The sequence below is a fragment of the Sus scrofa genome, chromosome 16, assembly GCF_054392235.1.
Source record: "Sus scrofa isolate SSC_HxYL_T2T_F1_AM1 chromosome 16, Sscrofa_HxYL_maternal_Yorkshire_Landrace_v2.0, whole genome shotgun sequence".
NCBI lineage: Eukaryota > Metazoa > Chordata > Mammalia > Artiodactyla > Suidae > Sus > Sus scrofa.
The window spans coordinates 18,382,705-18,405,383 of record NC_139398.1 but is presented as its reverse complement, the minus strand read 5'-3'; the positions used below and the strand labels follow the sequence as shown (position 1 = coordinate 18,405,383).

At 40.3% G+C, this 22,679-nt stretch overlaps 1 pseudogene; it reads left to right on the top strand.

Annotated features, from left to right (window-relative positions):
* Positions 1-4,973: 4,973 nt before the first annotated feature.
* Positions 4,974-5,074, top strand: LOC146395462 (U6 spliceosomal RNA; annotated as a pseudogene).
* The last annotated feature ends 17,605 nt before the right edge of the window (positions 5,075-22,679 follow it).

Sequence of the window (22,679 nt, the reverse complement as noted above, 5' to 3'; positions counted from 1 at the left end):
CAGCAGTGACCCAAGCTGCTGCAGTGACAATGCTGGATCCTTAACCCACTGCACTGCAGGAGAACTCACACACACACTTTAAATCAATAACTAAGATATTTACATATACACAAATCATAAATGTATATCAATATTCCCTGTTATGATTTAGTTTTCTCAACACTTTATGTTTTTGTAGTCTTCTCAATATATATATTTTTTTCTTTTTTGGCTGCCCCATGGCATACGGAGTTCCCAGGCCTGGGATCAGTTCCAAGCCAAAGTTGTGTCCTATGCTGCAGCTGCAGCAACATCAGATCCTTTAACTCACTGTAGAGGGCCAGGGATCGAACCTGTGTCCTGGTGCTGCAGTGACACCACCACCCAGGTGCACCACAGCGGGAACTCCAGCATTTTCGACCTTTTAATTTGTATCTCTTTTCCATTTTACCAAACATTAATAAAATTAACATATTTACTAATCGGCTTTATTTCATCATACAAATAAGACAGTATTAAGGTCACAGTGCCAGTATGAGCACTAATAAAACTGCTAAAGAGAGTGTAAGATTTCTTTTTCTTTCTTTGCCTTCTTAAAATACTCCCTGCCAGAGATGGCAGGTCAGAGTACTGAGTTCAAAAGTCACTTGGTTTTTATTCTCCAGTTTGTTAGTGTGGTGTATCACACTGATGGATTTGCGGATACTGAAGAACCCTTGCATCCCTGGGATAAATCCTATTTGATCATGATGTACAATCCTTTCAAGGTATTGTTGGATGCAGTCTGCTAGTATTTTAGTGAGGATTTTTGCATCGATGTTCATCGTGAAATTAGCCAATAGTTTTCTTTTTTTGTGGTATCTTTGTCTGGTTTTGGTATCAGGGCGATGGTGGCTTCATAGAATGAGTTTGGAAGTATCCCTTCCTCTGCGATTTTTTTGAAATAGTTTCAGAAGGCGAGGTGACAGCTCTTCTCTAAATGTTTGATAGAATTCACCTGTGAAGCCATCTGGTCCTGGACTTTTGTTTGTTGGAAGTTTTAAAATCACAGTTTCAATTTCAGTTCCTGTGACTGATCTATTCATCTTTTCTAGTTCATCTTGGTTTAGTCTTGGAAGATGGTACTTTTCTAAGAATTTGTCCATTTCTTCTAGGTTTTCCATTTTATTGGCACATAGTTGCATATAGTAGTCTCTTATGATCCTTTGTATTTCTGTGATGTCCATTGTTACTTCTGCTTTTTCATTTCTAATCTTGCTGATTTGAGTCGTCTCTCTCTTTTTCTTGATAAGCCTGGCTAAGGGTTTATCAATTTTGTTGATCTTTTCGAAGAACCAGCTTTTCATTTCATTGATCTTTTCTATGGTTTTCTTCATTTCTATTTCATTGATTTCTGCTCTGATATTTATGATTTCTTTCCTTCTACTAACTTTAGGTCTTGTCTGTTCTTCTCTCTCGAGCTGCTTTAGATGTAAAGTTACCTTGTTTATGTGAGCTTTTTCTTGTTTCCTGAGGTGGGCTTGTATTGCTATAAACTTTTAGAACAGCTTTTGCTGCATCCCATAGGTTTTGGAGTGTTGTATCTTGGTTGTCATTTGCTTCTAGGTATTTTTTAATTTCCTCTTTGATTCCTTCAGTGATCTATTGGTTGTTTAGTAGCATGTTGTTGAGTCTCCACGTGTTTGTGGTTTTTGCAGTTTTTTTTCTTGTTGTTGATTTTCAGTCATACAGCATTGTGGTCGATATGATTTCAATTTTCTTAAAGTCACCAAGGTTGGATTTGTAGCCCAGGATATGATCAATCTTAGAGAATGTTCCATGTGCACTTGAGAAGAATGTGTATTCTGTTGCTTTTGGATGGAATGTCCTATAAATATCTATTAAGTCCATCTGGTTTACTGCATCCTTCAGGGCCTGTTTTTCCTTATTGATTTTCTGTCTGGATGATCTGTCCATTGCTGTAAGTGGGCTGATAAAAAACCATATGATCCTCTCAATAGACGCAGAAAAAGACTTTGACAGAATTCAACACCCATTTCTGATAAAAACCCTTCAGAAAGTGGGCATAGCAGGAACCTACCTCAACATAATAAAGGCCATATATGACAAACCCACAGCAAACATCATTCTCAATGGTGAAAACCTGAAAGAATTCCTGCTGAAATCAGGAACAAGACAAGGATGTCCGCTCTCACCACTACTCTTCAACATAGTTTTGGAAGGACTGGCCACAGCAATCAGAGAAGTAAAAGGAATCCAAATTGGAAAGGAAGAAGTAAAACTATCACTATTTGCAGATGACATGATACTATACCTAGAGAATCCTAGAGACTCTACCAGAAAACTGTTAGAGATCATCCATGAATTTGGCAAAGTCGCAGGACACAAAATTAATACACAGAAATCAATGGCATTTCTATACACTAACAATGAAAGAGCAGAAACAGAAATTAGGGAAGCAATCCCGTTTACCATGGCATCCAAAAGAATAAAATACCTAGGAGTAAACCTACCTAAAGAGACAAAAGACCTGTACTCTGGAAACTATAAGACGCTGATGAAAGAAAACAAAGATGACACAAATACATGGAAAGACATACCATACTCTTGGATTGGAAGAGCTAATGTTATCCAAATGACTCTACTACCCAAGGCAATCTACAGATTCAATGCAATCCCTATCAAATTACCAAGGACATTTCTCACAGAACTCAAACAAAATATTTTAAAGTTTGTTTGGAAGCACAAAAGACCCAGAATAGCCAAAGACACCCCAACAAAGAAAAATGGAGCTGGAGGAATCAGGCTCCCGGACTTCAGACTATACTACAAAGCAACAATCATCAAAACCGTATGGTACTGGCACAAAGACAGACATATAGATCAGCAGAACAGGATGGAAAGCCCAGAATTAAACCCACACACCTACAGTCAACTAATCTATGACAAAGGAGGCAAGAATATACAATGGAGAAAAGACAGTCCCTCCAGTAAGGGGTGCTGGGAAATCTGGACAGCCACATATCAAAGAATGAAATTAGAACACTCCCTAACACCATACACAAAAATAAACTCCACATGGGTTAAAGACCTACATATAAGACCAGACACTATCAAACTCTTAGAGGAAAACATAGGCCAAACACTCTCTGACATAAATGACAGCACCATCTTCTCAGATCCACCTCTTAGAGTATTGACAGTAAAAACAAAAATAAACAAATGGGACCTAATCAAACTTGAAAGTTTCTGCACAGCAAAGGAAACCCTAAACAACACGAAAAGACAACCCACCGAATGGGAGAAAATCTTTGCAAATGAAGTGACCGACAAGGGATTAATATCCAAAATTTATAAACACTTTCTGCAGCTCCATACCAAAAAAACAAACAACCCCTTCAAAAAATGGGCCGAAGATCTAAACAGACAGTTCTCCAAAGAAGACATACAGGTGGCCAAAAACACATGAGGAGATGTTCAACATCATTCATTATTAGAGAAAGGCAAATCAAAACCACTCTGATGTACCACCTTACACCAGCCAGAATGGCCATCATTAAAAAGTCTACAAACAAGTGCTGGAGAGGGTGTGGAGAAAAAGGAACCCTAGTACACTGTTGGTGGGATTGTATATTGGTGCAACCCCTGTGGACAACAATTTGGAGATGCCTCAGAAAACTAAAAATAGAACTCCCATTTGATCCAGCAATCCCACTCCTGGGCATCTATCCAGAGAAAACCATGACTCACAAAGACACATGTACTCCAATGTTCATTGTAGCACTATTTACAATAGCCAAGACGTGGAAATAACCTAAATGTCCATCAACAGAGGAGTGGGTAAAGAAGATGTGGTACATATACGCAATGGCATATTACTCAGCCATTAAAAGGAATGAAATACCAGCATTTTTAGCAACACGGATGGATCTAGAAATTATCATGCTAAGTGAAGTCAGCCATACAATGAGACACCAACATCAAATGCTTTCACTGACATGTGGAATTTGAAAAAACGACAGACTGAACTTCTTTGCAGAACAGATACTGACTCACAGTCATTGAAAAACTTATGGTCTCTGGAGGAGACAGTTTGGGGGGTGGGGAGATGTGCAAAAAAAAAAAAAAAAGGAGAAGTTTCTGGGTGGACAAAACCAATAATGACTACTATATACTGAAAAAAACTGCTGACTTCAAGTTGCTATATTTGTATTGATTATGTTTTTTCATTTCTAATTTACTTTAATTGTAATAACTGATGCCTCATGAGATTCAAATTAAAATCATCATTATCAAAAAAAAGTCACTTGGAATAATTCTTCCTCTGAGTGGTTATATTCCAACTTAATATACCCTTAGCTGTATTTGTTCCCATTTGTCTTCCATTTTATGGTCTGGATTCAATATGGTTTTGTTTGTTTTTTGTTTTGTTTTGTTTCTTTGGTCCACACCCTCAGTGTATAGAAGTTCCCAGACTAGGGGTCGAATCAGAGCTGCAGATGCTGACCTGAACCGCAGCCACAGCAACATGGGACCCAAGCCATGTCTTCAACCTACACCACAGCTCACGGCAATCTTGGATCCTTAACCCACTGAGTGAGGCCAGGGGTGGAACCTCCCTCTTCATGGGTTCATTACCACTGAGGAGGACGGCATCTCCCTTGGCCTCAATATGTTTTAAAAGCTCCCAGTGGGTCCTAGGGTGCAACTGTGGGTGGAGAGGCTCTAGCTTGGTTGTTGGCCCTTTCTTCCCTTTCCCTCTTCCTGACATTGCTTCTTTCCCATTTTCCTTTATTGAGATTTCACCTTTTCTTGAAGACTCATGTCCTCTGTTCTAAATCCTTCCTTTGATCCCATCAGTCAAGCAATAGCAGTTCATAGAATTCCCTGGTGGCTCAGCGGATTAAGGATCTGACGTGATCACTGCTATGGCATGGGTTCCATCCTTGGCCCTAGAACGTCCACATGCTTCGGGTGTGGCCAAAAAATAAAAAGGGTAGCAGCTCACATACTAAAATTGGAACAACACAAATACAAAGATTAGCCTGGCCCCTGCAAAAGGATGACACAAATTTGTGAAGCATTCCATGTTTTTCAGTCTCTTACATTTAAAATGATGAAGATTTCTATTGTTCAGTTTAAAAAATCATGGAAGCAAATAATAATGCTAATGTGTTATTCCTCAGGACGTCTCCCATGGCAGCTATGGCTAGGGAATTGAAGACAACCGATCACTCAGCAGGTGCTAGAAGAAATGACTCAACAAGTTGATTAATTAAATCTGAGGATGCTTTAGGAAACCCCAAGAGGACAAAAAGAAATTCTCTTTTGTTTCACTGTTTCTGCAGCTGCTCTCAGAGGTAAAGAAATTTCTATCCCCAAAGAATAATATCCTTAACTATTGCCATATTTGGAGTTCCCTGGTGGCCTAGCTATTAAAGACCAGTGTTGTCACTGCTGTGGCTCAGATTTGATCCCTGGCCTGGGAACTTCCACATGCTTCGGGTGCAGCCAAAAAATTTAAAAATAGCTATTGCCATATTTGTAATTTCCAAAGGTTTCAGTGAAGTTAAAAAACTGTATAGAATACGATTTGTTTAGTTTTATTTTTGTCAAGGAGAGTCAAAGTGTATATGTTCAGAGAAAACATAATTTGAAAAGATACATGCACCCCAATGTTCATAGCAGCACTAATTACAATAGCCAAGACATGGAAACAACGACCTAAATGTCCATCGACAGAGGAATGGATAAAGAAGATGTGGTACACACATACCGTGGAATACTACTCAGCCATAAAAAAGAATGAAATAATGCCATTTGCAGCAACAAGGATGGACTTAGAGATTATCATACCAAGTGAAATAAGTCAGACAGAGAAAGACAAACATCATAGGATATCACTTATATGTGAAATCTGAAAAATGATACAAATGAACTTACTTATAAAACAGAAACAGGAACTCCTGTGTGGCACAGGGGTTAAGGATCCAGTGTTGCCAGAGCTGCGGAGTAGACTGCAACTGTGGCTCCAGTTGTATCCCTGGCTGGTGAACTTCCAGAAACATGCTGCAGGTGTGGCCAAAACAAACAAACAAAAATCCAAAAAACAAACAGAAACAGACTCGCAGACTTCAAAAACAAACTTATGGTTACCAAAGGGGAAAGGTGGGAGGAGGGATGGATTGGGGGTTTGGGATGGGCATGTTCACGCTATTATACATGGAATGGATGGCCAGCAGGGACCTACTACACAGCACAGAGAACTCTACTCAATACTCTGTGATAACCTGTATGGGAAAATAATCTGAAAAAGAAGGGATATGTGTACATGTATAACTGAATCACTTGGTTGCACAGCAGAAATTATCAAAACATTTTTTTTTTGCCTATGTAAAATTTTATTTTTTTTTAATTTTTTATTACTCAAATGAATTTATCACATCTGTCGCTGTATAATGATCATAACAATCTGATTTCACAGGATTTCCATCCCACAGCCCAGGCACATCCCCCCACCCCCCAAACTGTCTCCTCCAGAGACCATAAGTTTTTCAATATCTGTGAGTCAGCATCTGCTCTGCAAAGAAGTTCCGTCTGTCCTTTTTTCAGATTCCGCATGTGAGTGAAAGCATTTGATGTTGGTGTCTCATTGTATGGCTGACTTCACTTAGCATGATAGTTTCTAGGTCCATCCATGTTGAAAAAAAAATGCTGGTATTTTGTTCTTTTTTTTTCAACTCTACTTCAATAAAACTTCAAAAAATGAAAAAAAAAAAAGGGTCAGTTGTACGAAGAATGGAATTCTAGAAAGAAAAAAAAAATAGCAGCTACCTTCTCTGAAACCCTATAGCCTTTCAACCAGTCCTGATAGGACTTTAAAAGATAAAATATTTAAAATTCTATCTTGCATTACATCCTTATGTCAAGGGTCAGCAAACTTTGGCTGTGAGGGGCCAGATAGTAGATATTGCAGGCTTTGCAAGTCACAGGCACTCAATCACACATTCTTCTTCTTGTCTGTAATACTTCATATTCTCACCTAGCATGATGGACAAAAACAGGCGATGCCCTTGGGGTCTTGCCAACACCTTCCTTATGTCAGCTTCTTATTCTGCATTATCTCGGGGGCAGGAAAAGTCTTATTCATCTCTGTATGATCCACTATGGCAGAGCACACGGGAAGGGAGGTTCCCTCAGTGTTTGCTAAATTCATGAATATACAATATTATTAAAATGCTTCCTTCCAAGAATTAATCCAGAAAATTGAGCTGTACAGAACTACAGAAACATTATGTAGAAACATTGACCGCTGCTTACAGACCATACCACCCTGTGTGTTCAGTCACTTGCCAAGCCTTCTTCAGAGGGTGAGGGGAGGCTGGTGGCCATGCATGGGTGCTGATTGTCATGGATGTGGAGGTCCTTGGGACTACAGGCAAGTGGCCACGATGGAGAACTCACAGCTGCAAATGCACCGGAATGGACAAGACAGCAGAGGTGGGGGTCATTTAGCTTCCTTCCTTGTGACCCCAAAGGAGCTCCCAGGGCCGGTGAAGGTGTGACCTCCCCTCCCAAAAAGAAGATCACAGGAAGCTAAGAGGCGGCTCTGGTTTTCAGACACCTGACTCCACCTTCACCTGTTTCTGAAAGTGGGACAAACAGTCATACGATTTGGAAGAGCAGGGAAATAGCCTTGTAGCCCACCCCCAGCTCTTGGGCACTGTGAGTGTGAGGAAAAGAGAAAGGGGCAGGGTTAACAGTCTGAGGAAGGACAGTGGGTTATGCTAAAATTTCCTCAGGAGCATCTTCCTGAAACAGCTCTTGAGTGCAAGCTAATTTTATCAGGAAGGGGAAAAAAGAAAAAAAAAATGCTTTTGAAAAATCTGTTACCTCCATCCTAAGCAATTTGCGTCTCACATTAAAAAGTAGATGTCTTTGCAGTTGCTGCCGAGAAATTTAAGTGTCCATTTGAAGTGTTTTCGTTCTAAGAAAATTTATATCCATATGTCATTGGGATGAAAACTGTATGAAATTCATTTGAAACAAGGTGTTTATAATAACAATGTTTGAAGTTACAGTTTTGTTTCTTCCCTTAGCCTGCCTTATCTTAAGCCATGCATTGCTGTAAATTAAAGGAAAGGGACATTTAAACCAAATGGTTTCTCTGAATAGCATTAATCTCATCAAGAGTAGTTTATGACAAAAGCTAAAGATTGGTCTCTTGCCTTTTAAGAACAACCAAGTTAAACATCTGAACTATTTCTGCTGTCTCTTAAATATTAAGAAGTAACACATTTGTGATATTTGTTGACATTTGTTATACTTTTGATGAACAATTAGCCTGCAAGAATATTAACAGGAAATTCCATTCATGAGATAAGCAGCTGTTCCTGCAAAGCTTCAGCCAGATCATGGGACCAAAAATCTTCTTTATGCAACTACTGTTTGTTGAATAGTCAGCATTCCTTACGTCTCTGAAAGGAAATGCTTTGAAAATAACTTTTATGGCTAATTTTGACTCTTACATTTTCGTAAGGAGAAAAATAACCTTTATGATTCATTTGGACTCTTATGCTTGCTTGTGGTTTATAAAATGCAAATATTTAATGGTGTCCTTAATCACCGTGTAAATTCTAGACAAAGGCACCAACAAGTGACTAACTCCAGTAATTTCCAACCTGCAATGCACAATCATAAAGCCAATCTTTTTTTTCTTTTTTTTTTTTTGGCTTTTTAGGGCCACATCTGTGGTGTGTGGAGTTTCCCAGGCCAGGGGTGGAATTGGAGCTGCAGCTGCCAGTCTATACCACAGCAATGTGGGATCCAAGCCACATCTGTGACCTACACCACAGCTCACTGCAATGCCAGATCCTGATCAAGGCCAGGATCGACTCCTCATCCTCACGGATACTAGTCAGGCTCTTTATCACTGAGCCACAACAGGAACGCCCCATAAGGCCAATGTTAACCACCCTAATTCTGTAACATAGCCTGACACATTCTTGTTTCGTTTTTGAGGCAAAAGGCTAAGAGTGTCTACCATTCTATGGAATACTCTCTCATTCAAAAATATGAGCCTCTCTGTCTTTGCGCTAGTAAAACATTTAATGTAAGGGTCACATGGCAACAGTCATTTTTAGCATCCACTAAATCGCTAGGAATCCTTCTCCAAAAGACAGAGAGGAAAACGACTGGTAAACAACTAGGTAGATTACAAAGCCATCGCAGAACTGATGGCAGTTGTGTACAAGTGTTAGAAAGGCAATACATTCTTCATGGAGGGCCAGGGTTTTATCAAAGATTCATCCACAAGCCGTCAGTCACCAAATCCTAAGTTACCACATTCCCCTCTACTCCTTCCTCTTTGTCCCAACTTCTTCACCCCCTCCTCTCTTCTATCCTGTACAGGACAGAAAGGGAAACCCAGAAGGGCTTTGAGGTCTATGCTAAAGTAAAAGCAAAAGGCTGTAATTGGATCCCCCTCAGTAAAATATTTCTGAGCAGGCATTCCCAATCTGTGTGCACTGACTTATAAATTATACACGTGTAAGACTCTGAAGTAGTGTATTAAATATCCATAAAGGGTCTTCTTTTTTCAAACAAAAGAGTACATCTGCAACCCATTTTCTTCCAATATTTTCTTGGATACTTTTCAGCGTATAAGCTTCCCCTGCAACTTGTGAGCACACGGTTCAACAGCCACCAGGGCAAAATTTCTGAAATGATATCAGACCTTTTTTCAAGTCTCACAGTATAGGATGGTCAGCTTTTACTTTAAAATAAACCCAAGGTCCTTCTGGATTTTCTTTTTGGCTCCTTGTAGCCTCCAACCTGGCTCTAAAGATTAGCAGGTATCTGCTCAGATAAGCAGACCCTCACCCTCTTCTTCATGCCCCACCCCCATCCCTCCATCCAGCCCTCCGCTCCAGTCCCGCTGAACATTTGGCAGCAAAGGAGTTAAGACAGAAAAGACGGTGGTTCCTGACTGCCAGATGCCAAATTGCTTTCCCGTTGAGAACACGCCTGAGGTCCGATTGGCCAGAAGTCTGAACTACTTTTCAGGAAGATTAAGACTTGTCCCTTTTAGAGAAGATACAAACTTCCAATTATGAGATAAATAAGTCCTGAGGCTGTAATAATGAACAGCAGGGTGACTTTAGTTAATAACACTGTGGTGTACATTTGAAAGTTCTCAGAGAGTAGATCTTAAGAGTTCTCATGACACGGAGTTCCCGTCGTGGCACAGTGGTTAACGAATCCGACGAGGAACCATGAGGTTGCGGGTTCGATCCCTGCCCTTCCTCAGTGGGTTAACGATCCGGCGTTGCCATGAGCTGTGCTGTAGATCGAAGACATGGCTCGGATCCTGCGTTGCTGTGGCTCTGGCATAGGGTGGTGGCTACAGCTCCGATTTGACCCCTAGCCTGGGAACCTCCATACGCCGCGGGAGCGGCCCAAGAAAAGGCAAAAAGACAAAAAAAAAAAAAAAAAAAGAGTTCTCATCACAGAAAAAAAAAATGTGTAAATACGTAAAGCGATGTATGATAACTAAATGTGGAAATCGCTTTGCAATAATACATATAGCAAAATCATTATTTTAAGTGACCACAATGCTATAAGTCAATTATATCTCAATTTAAAAATATATAAATCATAATAAATCAAATAATATATAAATAATGATAAAATATTATAAATAATGTGTCTTTTTAAATCCTGGAGAGTGAGGTGAGTTCTATTATATGACAGATAGGAAATGGGCTCATGCATTTTCTAACTGGTTCCAAATGGCTGTAACTATAAGCTATAAATCCCAAAGTTAATCCTGACACGTATTCCAAGATCTTCACTGTTCCACATCATTCACATGGTTTCAATCAGTTTCTCTTAAATTCAGTAGAACCTCGAACCTCATGAACCAACTCTGCCTCTTGTAGTCAAGTTCTCTGTCAAAGGTGTTACCATCAGCCCTGCCTCTCATGCAGCAAAACCCTCATCCATGCTCAATTTATCCCACGTTCATTTCCCTACACCTCCCTAGTTCACTCCAGGGAAATCTCTTAAATGCTGTCTTTCTCCTCTGCCACTAACTAAGCCAGGTCTTTGCCATTCTTTTTGTCTGAATAACCGACATGGTCTTGTTTGGTCCACCCAACTTCAGATTCTCTGCATACCAGTGTCTGCACAGCTCCCCAGTTACCTTTTTTTTTTTTTTTTTTAAATCACCTTATGTCATTTTCCCCAACGAACAGTTCTCTTTACTACTCTCTATAGAGGTTGTCCTCAAACACTTTCATTCGTGCACTTCTGTTAGGAAGGACTTTTGAGCACACACCTCTAACATATGATGACTGGGCGCTCCCGTCGTGGCGCAGCGGAAACGAATCTGACTAGGAACGTTGAGGTTGCAGGTTCCATCCCTGGCCTTGCTCAGTGGGTTGGGGATCCAGTGTTGCCATGAACTGTGGTGTAGGTCACAGACATGGCTAGGATCTGGTGCATTGCTGTGGCTCTGGCATAGGCCGGCAGCAACAGCTCTGATTGGACCCCTATGCCATAGGTGCGGCCCTAAAAATACGAAAAGACAATAAATAAGTACATAAATAATAAAATAAAATAAAGTAAAATAAAATATGATGACAGTCATAAGTTACAAACATGTATTACAATGATAATATATTGTGCACATCACAAAATAATACACACATGAAAATAAATTTAAAAATATGACAATCTTTGTGTCATATTTCACGGTGATGAAACTGTCCTGTGTACTGATTATATCAATGGTTACACAAATATATATGTGTGTTTGTGTGTTGAAATCCAGAGAACTGTACATCAAAAAATTCAATACAACTGCATATACATTTAAAATTAAATTTTAATTAAATTATAAGCTAAAACTCAAATAGTTCTGGGTTTTTGGGGTTTTTTTTGTCTTTTTGTCTTTTCTAGAGCCGCACCCGTGGCATATGGAGGTTCCCAGGCTAGAGGTCTAATCAGAGCTGTAGCTGCTGGCCTACGCCACAGCCACAGCAACTCGGGATCCTTAACCCACTGAGCAAGGCCAGGGATCGAACCTGCGACCTCATGGTTCCTAGTCAGATTTGTTTACCACTGAGCCACAATGGGAATTCCTCAAATAGTTTTAATATATTCCCCCTTCTGACTGGATTACCTTTGGCATCTTCTGAGTACACACACCCCATTGGAGGATCACAACATTCAGTGACTTGGATTCTTATTTCAGTCTGCTCGTGTAAAAGAAATAATGGGAAAAATTTTTAATTGTTGAAGATCTTGTCTGTTAATTTCATAATTACTATACCTCCAATTTCATGATGATATGGAAATACTGACAGTGAGTATGGATCATAGTGTGTTATAAAATAAAAGTTTCTTTTTTTTTTTTTTTTTACAACCACACCCATAGCATATGGAAGTTCCTGGGCTAGGGGTTGAATTGGAGCTGCAGCTGAGGCCTACACCATAGCCACAGCAAGACCAGATCTGAGCCACATCTGTGACCTATGCTGCAGCTTACAGCAACACTGATCCTTAACCCACTGAGCAAGGCCAGGAATCTAACCCACATCCTCACAGAGAAAATGCCAGGTCCTTAATTCACTGAGCTATGACAGGAACTCCAGAAGTTTCTATTTTCTATTCTATTCTATTCTGTTCTATTCTATTCTATATATGTGTGTGTGTGTTTGTGTGTGTGTGTGTGTGTGTGTGTGTGTGTATAATTCTATTATAAAGTAGAAGGTTATTTCTGTTACTCTTCTAGAACATATATTTGGTTGAAATTTACTTTTGTGACTTGCCCAAAGTAATGACAGAAAAAGACACTGACCATAGGGGGTACATTGAGGGAAGAAATATCTACATTACTAAGTGAATATCACCTATCATAGCAAAAGAGACAGAACACCAAAAATAGAGGTGGGGAAAGCTCCACGGAAGAAGATTAGAGAGGAGAGATTGGGATGGACCCTCTCCCAGGTATGATATCTATTCTACATCAACTACAGAGAAGGAGAGAAGGGAAGGAGAAGGAAGGCAGAGACCAGAAAGAGATCTCAGCAAAATAGCGGAGGAGTGGAATTAGAGTTGATGGGAATGCCCAAGAAATGTTTTGAAGAATAGGGAAGTTGATTATTCCATTTTAAATTAATTGCTCTGTAGCCTTGCAATGTAATTTTCCTCATCATCAAATTGCCAACAGAAATCTACTGCACGGCAGCTGCATCAGATGTTGTATTTTAAAGGAACGAGCAAATAATCCAGGGTTGTGTCCCATGTTTGGGTTGGTTCCAAGAAAAGGATAAGGGAACAGCTGCAAGACATAGAGTAGAGAACAAAAATTCAGCAGGAGCTGGAAGTTGAAAGCAGAGGTGACTGGCAGTGTGACACCAGGAATGATGGAAATTTTGGCAACAGCATTGAACTTCCTGGTAGACAAGGAGTTAGAGCAGGTCTGATCCAGATCTAAGAGGGGTGGGATGGGGGGATGGGGGGAGACACTGACACCTGATTTATTCAAATATGTGACCCCAGTGTGCTACAAACTTTAACATCCTAAGCTAGGAACTTCTCAAGAACAGGAAGATAAAGCATTTGTTTTCTCCCAGCAGAACAAAGCATCTGCTTCATAATAGCTTCTGAAAGAATATTAATGCTTTACTTTATAAATTTCAACTAATAAGTAAGTACCAACTCATCATTTATCATAGTTGGTGGCCTCAGATTCTGTGATCACTAACTTAAGCAATTTACTATCTAAGGGTACTTCGGGTTCTTACATTTATCATATAATAATAATATATTGTTACATTTGTATTATTGAACTTTTTTGGGGGGATTAAAACATTCCGTTTTCTTTGGTACCACCAAGCAGTGTACCCTGAGAACATCATCCTTCTTCAGTGTAATAATAAATATCCTGAAGAAGTTTGGGTCCCCAGGACCTAGCAAGGACCAGAAGATGATCAGCCATGGAGGGACAGTCAGGGGGTGAATTATACCCCCATCATCCCACTCTCCAAATTTATACGTTGATGTCCTAACTCCCAGTAACTCAGAATAAGATGATGTGGGGAGAGAAGGTCATAAAAGGTGTAATTAAGTTGAAGCAAGGTGGAGTTCCCGTCGTGCCTCAGTGGGTTATGAAACTGACTAGTATCCATGAGGATAAAGCTTCCATCCCTGGCCTCGCTCAAGGATCTGGAGTTGCCATGAGCTGTGATGTAGGTCGTGGATGCAGCTCAGATCCAGTGTTGCTGTGGCTGCAGCATAGGCTGGCAGCTGTAGCTCTCATTCAACCCCAGGCTGGGAACTTCCATATGCCGCAGGTACAGCCTTAAGAAGCAAAAACAAGAAAAAAGAAAGAAGAAACAAAGTCATATGGGTGGGTCCTAACCCAACACGACTGATGTCCTTACAAGAAGAGGAAATGAAGACACAAACTTATGTGAACACAGAGCAAAACCACGTGACAACGCAGCGAGATTTCCATCTCTAAGGAATTCATCGAGGCCTCAGAAGAAACCGACCCTGCCAACACTCTGATCTTGGACTTCGAGCCTCCAGGACTGTGAAAAAATCGATTTCTATAGTTTAAGCCACCAGGCTGTGGTATTTTGTCATGACAGCCCTAGAAAATGAATACAGAGACCGTATTTTCCTGACTGAAAATGAGGGCACGTGGCCTGACAAGTACGAGTGATTTATAGAATCAATTGACTGGAATGCTCTAGATTTGAAACCCAGCCATACCTAATCCATAGTCTCACTTCCAAACAGGACATAACTTAATCCTGGAAAAATAACTTTTACTCAATTCTTTACAAAAGGGAGGTCTATCACCACCCTTGGCAATGTACCAAATCCCAATTCTGAAATTGAAGTGTTACCACTATGCATCATTTTGACGCCATTTAAAAACCAAACCAAATGTAATTTAGAGAGAATTAAGGGCAGAAATCCATGGACTTTTTGTTCTTAACATATAAGTGTAGGCTAAATGACTATAAGCACATACTGTTCTATTTTTAGGCAAGAGGAAATCTAAGACCCCCAAATGCCTTCAAGAAGACAAATCCTATAAAGGAAATGGCTAGGCCAGCATTTGCAGACTCTTAGGCCAACCAACCACATAATTAGAAAGCACTGAGGGAGAGGGGTCGAAAGGGAGTATTTCAAACTAAATAGTTTTCAAGATCCAAATCAAGGAATGAATTGGCATCTGTCCATTTGCTGTTGATACAGTGAAGATTAAACACAATGCTTGTTTTCTCCCTTAGAACTAGAACTGAAAAATCAAAGCTCTTAATGATTACTATACACAACACAGAAATATAACATATATATGTTTAAAAGCCTGGTGGGGAGCCACAGAAGATAATGGAACATGTGAAATCCTCATCAAATGCAAGCCAGGTGTGACCTTTTTTTGGCTTTAAACAAAAAAACCTGAGACTTACAGATCTCATATTGGGATCAGATGACAGAGTGAAACCAAATTATGAAATTGCTCAATGAAGGAGTTGCCGTTGTGGCTCAGTGGTAATGAACCTGACTCGTATCCATGAGGATGTGGGTTGATCCCTGGCCTTGTTCAGTGGGTTCAGGATCCAGCATTGCTGTGGCTATGGTGTAGGCCAGAGGCTACAGCTCCAATTTGACCCCTAGCTTGGGAACGTCCATGTACTGTGGGTGCAACCCTAAAAAAAAAAAGAGAGAGAGAGAAAGACCAAAAAAAAAAAATCACTCAATGATGAAAATAAGGATATGCATAAGCTAGAGAAAAAGAAATAAAATCAGCTGTCCTTAAACAGGTGAGGCAGGAAAACCCATGTTAAATCCTTGAAAAGTGTTACCCAGAAAAACCAGCGTGTTTACCAAGATGAGAAAGAGGCTCCTAGACTCCTCTTCCCAGAAAACAGCACCAAAATGAAAAGATGAGTGAGGAAAATGTTGGGAGAAAAATCTCCCAAATTTCTCCACAGTTTAAAGGAAAGCAGCCTAAGGAAACAGGTAGGCAGCCCAGGGGACCCAAGTACAATGTCTCTCTGGAATAAGAGTTTCAACCTCTCAGACCACTGACTCACCAACCCCCACCCCTACTCCCAGGACTATTAAGAGAAAAAAGAATGTGCATGAAAGCCCACACTTTAACAAATAGGGGTTGCCAAGGATGAGAGACAAAAGAGTAAATAAATAAGACAAGTAATGAGACCTCAGGGATACAAAGCCTGAGGCTATAGAGAAGTCTCACTTATTTTTACATTTTTAAAAATTTTTTTGGCCCATTGTTTGGTGGCATGCAGAAGTTCCGTGGCCAGAGGTTGAACCTGAGCCACAGCAGCGACTCAATCCACAGCAGTTACAATGCTGGATCCTTAACCTGCTGAGGAACCAGGAAACTCCAGAAACCTTATTTAAAATCCTCAACCTTGTGCGAAGGGGGAAGAAGTGGGATGGACTGGGAGTTTGGGGTTAGTAGATGCAAACTATTACATTTAGAATGGATAAGCAATGAGGTCCTACCGTACAGCACAGGGAACTATATCCAGTCTCCTGGGATAAACCATGATGGAAACTAATACTAAAAAAGTGACTGAGTCACTTTGCTGTACAGCAGAAATTGGCACATTGAAAATCAACTATACTTTAATACAAAGGAAACCCTCTCTCTTCCCCTCTTTCTGGGATGCGGGTGGCAGGGCCCATCATGGGCCAGGCACCACCTAAGATGCTGGTGATTTGAAAGCAAAAGATTCAAAGCCTGGCTTAGTGAAGCTCTCCATCTATTAAGAGAGGGGAGGGTCAAGCGTATAAACAAATGACCCAACGAGCCTTCAAGCTGTGATTGCCCTTGTCTGTCCATGACTGAATTTTTAAGCAGCCCTGGGAGGAGATTCAGTTGAGCAATCCCCCCTGCCAACACCAGTCATCAGCTCCTTGTTCAACAGCCAGTTGCTTTTTGGTTGTTTTTAATGAGTGTGTTTATGTTCTTCTAGGTCTTCCTGCTCTGGTGTTCTGCACGAACATCACCACCCTAAGCCAGCTCTTTCTTGTCATATTTCTTGCACAATTTGCCACTTAAGTATGTACATCAAAGCCTAGCAAACTTCTTCTTCCTTAATCTCCTGCCTTATACAAATAAGCATCCCAACTCAACTTGTACCCATCTTTGTCCTTTGCACCTCTTGAGTTAACATAGTGATCCTGCACATATAAATTCCACATATGACATTTCTTTTTCTTTTCTTTTTTTTTTTTTTTGCTTTTTTAGGGCTGTGCTTGTGGCATATGGATGTTTCCAGGCTAGGGGTTTAATCTGAGCCACAGCTGCCAGCCTATGCCACAGCCACAGCAATGCCAGATATGAGCCGTGCCTGGGACCTACACCACAGCTCACAACAACGCCGGATCCTTAACCCACTGAATGAGGCCAGGGATTGAACCCTCAACCTCATGGTTCCCAGTTGGATTTGTTTCTGCTGTGCCACAACGGGAACTCCAACATTCTTTTTTTCTTTTTTTTTTTTTTAATTGATGTATAGTTGATTTACAATGTTGTGCCGGCTTCTGGTGTGCAGCAAAATGATTCAGTTATACACTGAATATGTATATTCTCTTCATATTCTTTTCCATTATAGGTTATTATAAGATATTGAATATAGTTCCTCGCACTCTACAGTAGAACCGTATTGTTCATCTATTTGATTTTTTAAGTTTTTTTTTAACTTTCTTTGTTCATCAATTTTATATATAGTAGTTTGTGTCTGCTAATCTCAAGCTCCTAATTTATCCCTCCTCCCTCTCTTTCCCCCTTTGGTCACCATAAGTTTATTTTCTATGTCTGTGAGTCTATTTCTGTTTTGTAAATACATTCCTTTGTATCGTATTTTAGATTCCACAACACCATCATGTCTTTGTCCGACTTACTTCACTGAGTATGATAATCTCTAGGTCACAGGTTGCTGCAAGTGGCATTATTTCATTCTTTTTTATGGCTGAGAAATATTTTAGTGTGTGTGCGTGTGTGTGTGTGTGTGTGCACATCTCATATTTTCTTTATATTTTCATCTGTCTGTGGACATTTAGGTTGTTTCCATGTCTTGGCTATTGTAAATAGTGCTGCTCTGAACATTGGGGTGCATGTATCCTTTTGAAATAGAGTTTTCTCTGAATATATGCCCAGAAGTAGAATTGCTGCATCATATATTAACTCTACTTTTAATTTTTTAAGGAACTTTCATACTGATCTCCAATTTACATCCCCACCAATAGTATAGGAGGATTCTGTTTTCTCCACACCCTCTCCAACATTTATTAATAATTATTAATATATCAGACTTTTTACTGATGGCCATTCTGACCAATGTGAGGTGACATCTCATTGTAGTTTTGATTTGCATTTCTCTGACAACTAGCAATGTTAAGCATCTTTTCATGTGCCTATAGGCCATCTGTATACCTTCTTTAGAGAAATGTCTGTTTAGGTAGGCTGCCCATTTTTTAATTGGGTCATTTGATTTTTTGTTGTTGTTACTGAGTTGTATGAGCTCTTTGTACATTTTGGAAATTAAGGCCTTGCCAGTTACATCATTTGCAAATATTTTCTCTAAGTTCATAAGTTGTCTTTTCATTTTACTTATGGTTTCCTTCCACATACTACATTCTTAACTTTCTTTTTATCTTTCTTCCCCATTCCTATGATCCTTAAGAGCAATGAATGGAAAAACGGCTCCAAGATAATGCCATGATGTGTGTATGACTCTGCTGATTTTGTGAACAAGATACCTAGAGATGTGCAGTCCACAACCTGAACAACGCTAGGCAGCAGCTCTGCCAACATGAGTTCTAAACAGAATGTGACATGGTGTATTGAGAGCATATATCTATTTGGGAAGATTCAGCACTATTTAAAATAGCCAAGTATGAAATCTGTTCAAAGCAAGTCATTGACCTGGACTTGGAAGCATGAATAGGGGTTCTCCAGTCTTCCAAAGGTCTGGAGACAGTGTTGAAGGGAGAGCAAGGAATGGGAAATATCTAGAGCAGAGGGGATAATGGGAGACACGGCTGGAGGTGAAGCTGGAGATACAATCAGGTGGGGACTTGCAGGCTACGCCAATACATTTGAAAGTATGGTGAGCTGGGGGGAAAAGGATAACACAGGATCATATTTGTGCCCTGGAAAGATCACATAGCAGTGTAAATATCTGACCAAAGTGGGGCTGAGCTGACCTTCAAGAGTAGTTGGAAGCGCTCACCTTAGTCCAAGAGCTAAAGATGAATATCAAGACTGATTAAGTGCAGAGATTCCAGAAACATTTAAGAAAAGCAATATGGGGAGTTCCCCATTGTGGCTCGGTGGGTTAAGAACCTGACTAGTATCCATGAGGAGGCAGATTTGATCCCTGGCCTCGCTCAGTGGGTTACAGATCTGGTGTTGCCCTAAGCTATGGTGTAGGTCGCAGATGAAGCTCAGATCTGGCATTGCTATGGCTGTGGTATAGGCTGGCAGCTGAAGCTCTGCTTCAACTCCTAGCCTGGGAACCTCCATAGGCCAAGGGTGCAGCCCTAAAATAAATAAATAAATAATTAAAAGAAATGCAACATGGAGTTCCTGTTGTGGCTCAGTGGGTTAACACAACATAATATCTATGAGGATGCAGGTATTATCCCTGGCCTTGCTCAGTGGGTTAAGGATCTGGTGTTGCCACAGGCTGTGACATAGTCCTCAGGTGTAGCTCCGATTCAACCTCTAGCATGGGAACTTCCACATGCCACAGATGCAGCCATAAAAGGGGGAGAAAAATGCAGCAGACAAACGATCCTGACTGATTAGAATATAGAGTAAATTGAAGGTGATTGGAATAACTATCAGAATCCTGACTTTGGTAACTGAGAGAAGGACAGAACTTTTTTACAAGTTCTAAAAGAGTAGAGGAAGGGCAGATTTGAAAGGGTTGAAGTAGGTTGATGAGAAGAGCCCTTGAGACATGCAGGTAGATATATCAAGTCTCCAGCTGCTAATTTGGGTCTGGAGTTCAAGAAGAAGATGTGGATTTGACTTTAAAGTGGTTAGAGATGCTGACAGCACATGGAAATGCGAAGAGGAGAGAGCTAATGTGGGGGCATTGTAAAGGAAAAAGACAAAATTTAAGGATTTTTTTTTTTTTTCTGATGGGGCTTGAAAATATAAATGGATGCAAGAAAGGCAAGAAGGAAAGATTCAATATGAGACAAATGGGACCAGATTGGGGAAGGCACATGATTAAGATAACCTTCTAGGGGGTTCATCTAGAACAGAGATCTTTATTGCAACTTTTGCAACTACAAGCTCATTAGGGTAGAGGCTGGAAAATGAGGGCATTCGCATCTATAAACTTGATCTTCTCTATGAATAGAAAATTAGTCATTCATTAACTGTCTTTTTTTCTTCAATAAATATTTTCTGAGCACATGCTAGGTACCCTGGCACCACAATAAGCATCATCCTTGTTCTCTTGGAGCTTAAAGTCTGTTGGAGCAGCAGGCAGTAATCAAAATTCATACAAATAAATGTAAAATTGCAACAATGATAGACGCTATGAAGATGTACATGGTGCAATAAGAGTTGATAGCAAAGGGAACTGACCTACTAAAGTATAAACAAAGCTTTCTTGGCTAAGATAACCCAAGTAGGACATGACTCTTGATGAAGAGACCTGACTCCAATCCACAACTAGAGAAGAGATAGGGGGAAGTAAAAGTCCTATGAAAGTGGGGAGCATTGGAAGAGCCAGGATGAAAAGACAGGAAGTGTGCCAGAGAATGAGGTAGGGTATGAAGAAAGGTGAAGTTGGGGATGTAAATAGGACCAGATCAGGTAGGATCTTCTAGGACATGTCAGGAAGGCAATCCAGAAAGTACTAGGAAGGCACGAAGGAATTTTAAAAAGGGGCTGGGGGCCAAGCTAACATGATCACATTTGGAGCTCATAAAGGTGATTTTCGCTGTAGCCCAGAGAATAGATTAGAAAAATCAGGAGAAGACAAGATGGACCCATTTTTATGATCCTGGGAAGAAATAACTATAGCTCAACCAAGATGGTGGTTGTAGTTCCCTGGGAGCACAGTGGGCTAAGGATCATTATGGGCATCATAAGAGGACATTGTCACTGCTGTGGCTCGGGTTGCTCCTCGGCTGGGGTTTGATCCCTAGCCTGGGAATTTCTGCATACCAGGGGTATAACCAAGAAAGTAAAAAGGGGGGTAGTCGTGGTAAAAAGAGAGAGATGATTTCAAGTGAGATTCAATAAGATAAGGTGAAAGAGTGTTGAGGCTGGCTCCTAAATTTCCAGTCTGCACAGACTCAGTGGATTGCTAAAATGAAGTACACTGGAGGTGGGCTGGGTTTGGGGGAAAGATTATAATTTACTTCTAGATGTTGATTTTATTGCATCTTTGAGATATTAAAATAGACCGCTGGACATACAAGCATGGGTCCCAAAGGGAAAGACTAACCTGTAGCTCAAAGTGTATGCATCAAGAGTAAAAACGCTAGGGAGTTCCAGATGTGGCACAAGGGGATTGGCAGTGTCTCTGGGACCCTGGGATGCAGGTTTGATCCCCAGCCTGAGACAGTGGGTTAAGGATCCAGCATTGCTGTAGCTGCAGCTTAGATCTGATCCCTGGCCCTGGAACTCCACTCCCCATGGGGCAGCCAAAAAAAAAAAAAAAAAAAAAAAAGATTGTTAGCTGCAGCAGTGAGTGACAACGCCAGATTCGTTTAGGCCACCAGGGAACTCCTGAAGATGATATTTAAGGTGATGGCTTGAGCCATTTTAGGGAGTTATTCTGTTCTCCTGGATATTGCCCATATATATAGGAGGTATATAGATGTTATTAAAATTCTATTTGTTTTTCTGCTTTAAAAAAAAGTAAGATTTTTTATAGAAAGATGATATAAGAAAGGAGAGGGCTCAACACAGAATTTTTTAAATTTGTCTTTATATTGTGGTATAATTGATTTATAATATCGTGTTGGTTTGGGGTGTACAGCAAAGTGATTTAGTTATATGCGTATTTTTTCAGATTATTTTCCATTACAGGTTATGACAAGATACTGAATATAGTTCCCTATACTATAGAGTGTGTCCTTGTTGTTTATCTGTCTTATATATAATAGTTTGTCCGTTAATACCATCCTCCCAATTTATCCTTCTCCCTTACCTTTCCCCTTTGGTAACTATAAGTATGTTTTGAGGAGCTCAAATATTCCGTGGATGCATAGATGATGAGACTGTTGAGAGAAAGAAGAGCTGGCCAGAAATATAAGAAATTAAGGTAGTTTCATGGCACAGAAAACAAGAGATGAGGAGTTCCCACTGTGGCTCTGCAGTTAATGAACCTGACTAGCATCCCTGAAGACATGGGTTCAATCCCTGGCCTTGTTCATTGGGTTAAGGATCTGGTGTTGCCGAGAGCTGTGGTGTAGGTTGAAGACGCAGCTCAGATCCTGCATTGCTGTGGCTCTGGCGTAGGTGGGAGGATACAGCTTCAACTTGACCCCTAGCCTGGGAACCTCTATATGCCGTGGATGCTGCCCTAAAAAGACAAAAAAAAAAAAAAAAAGAAAAAAAAAGAAAAAAAAAAAAGAAAGAAAGAAAGAAAGAAGGAAAAGAAGACAAAGGA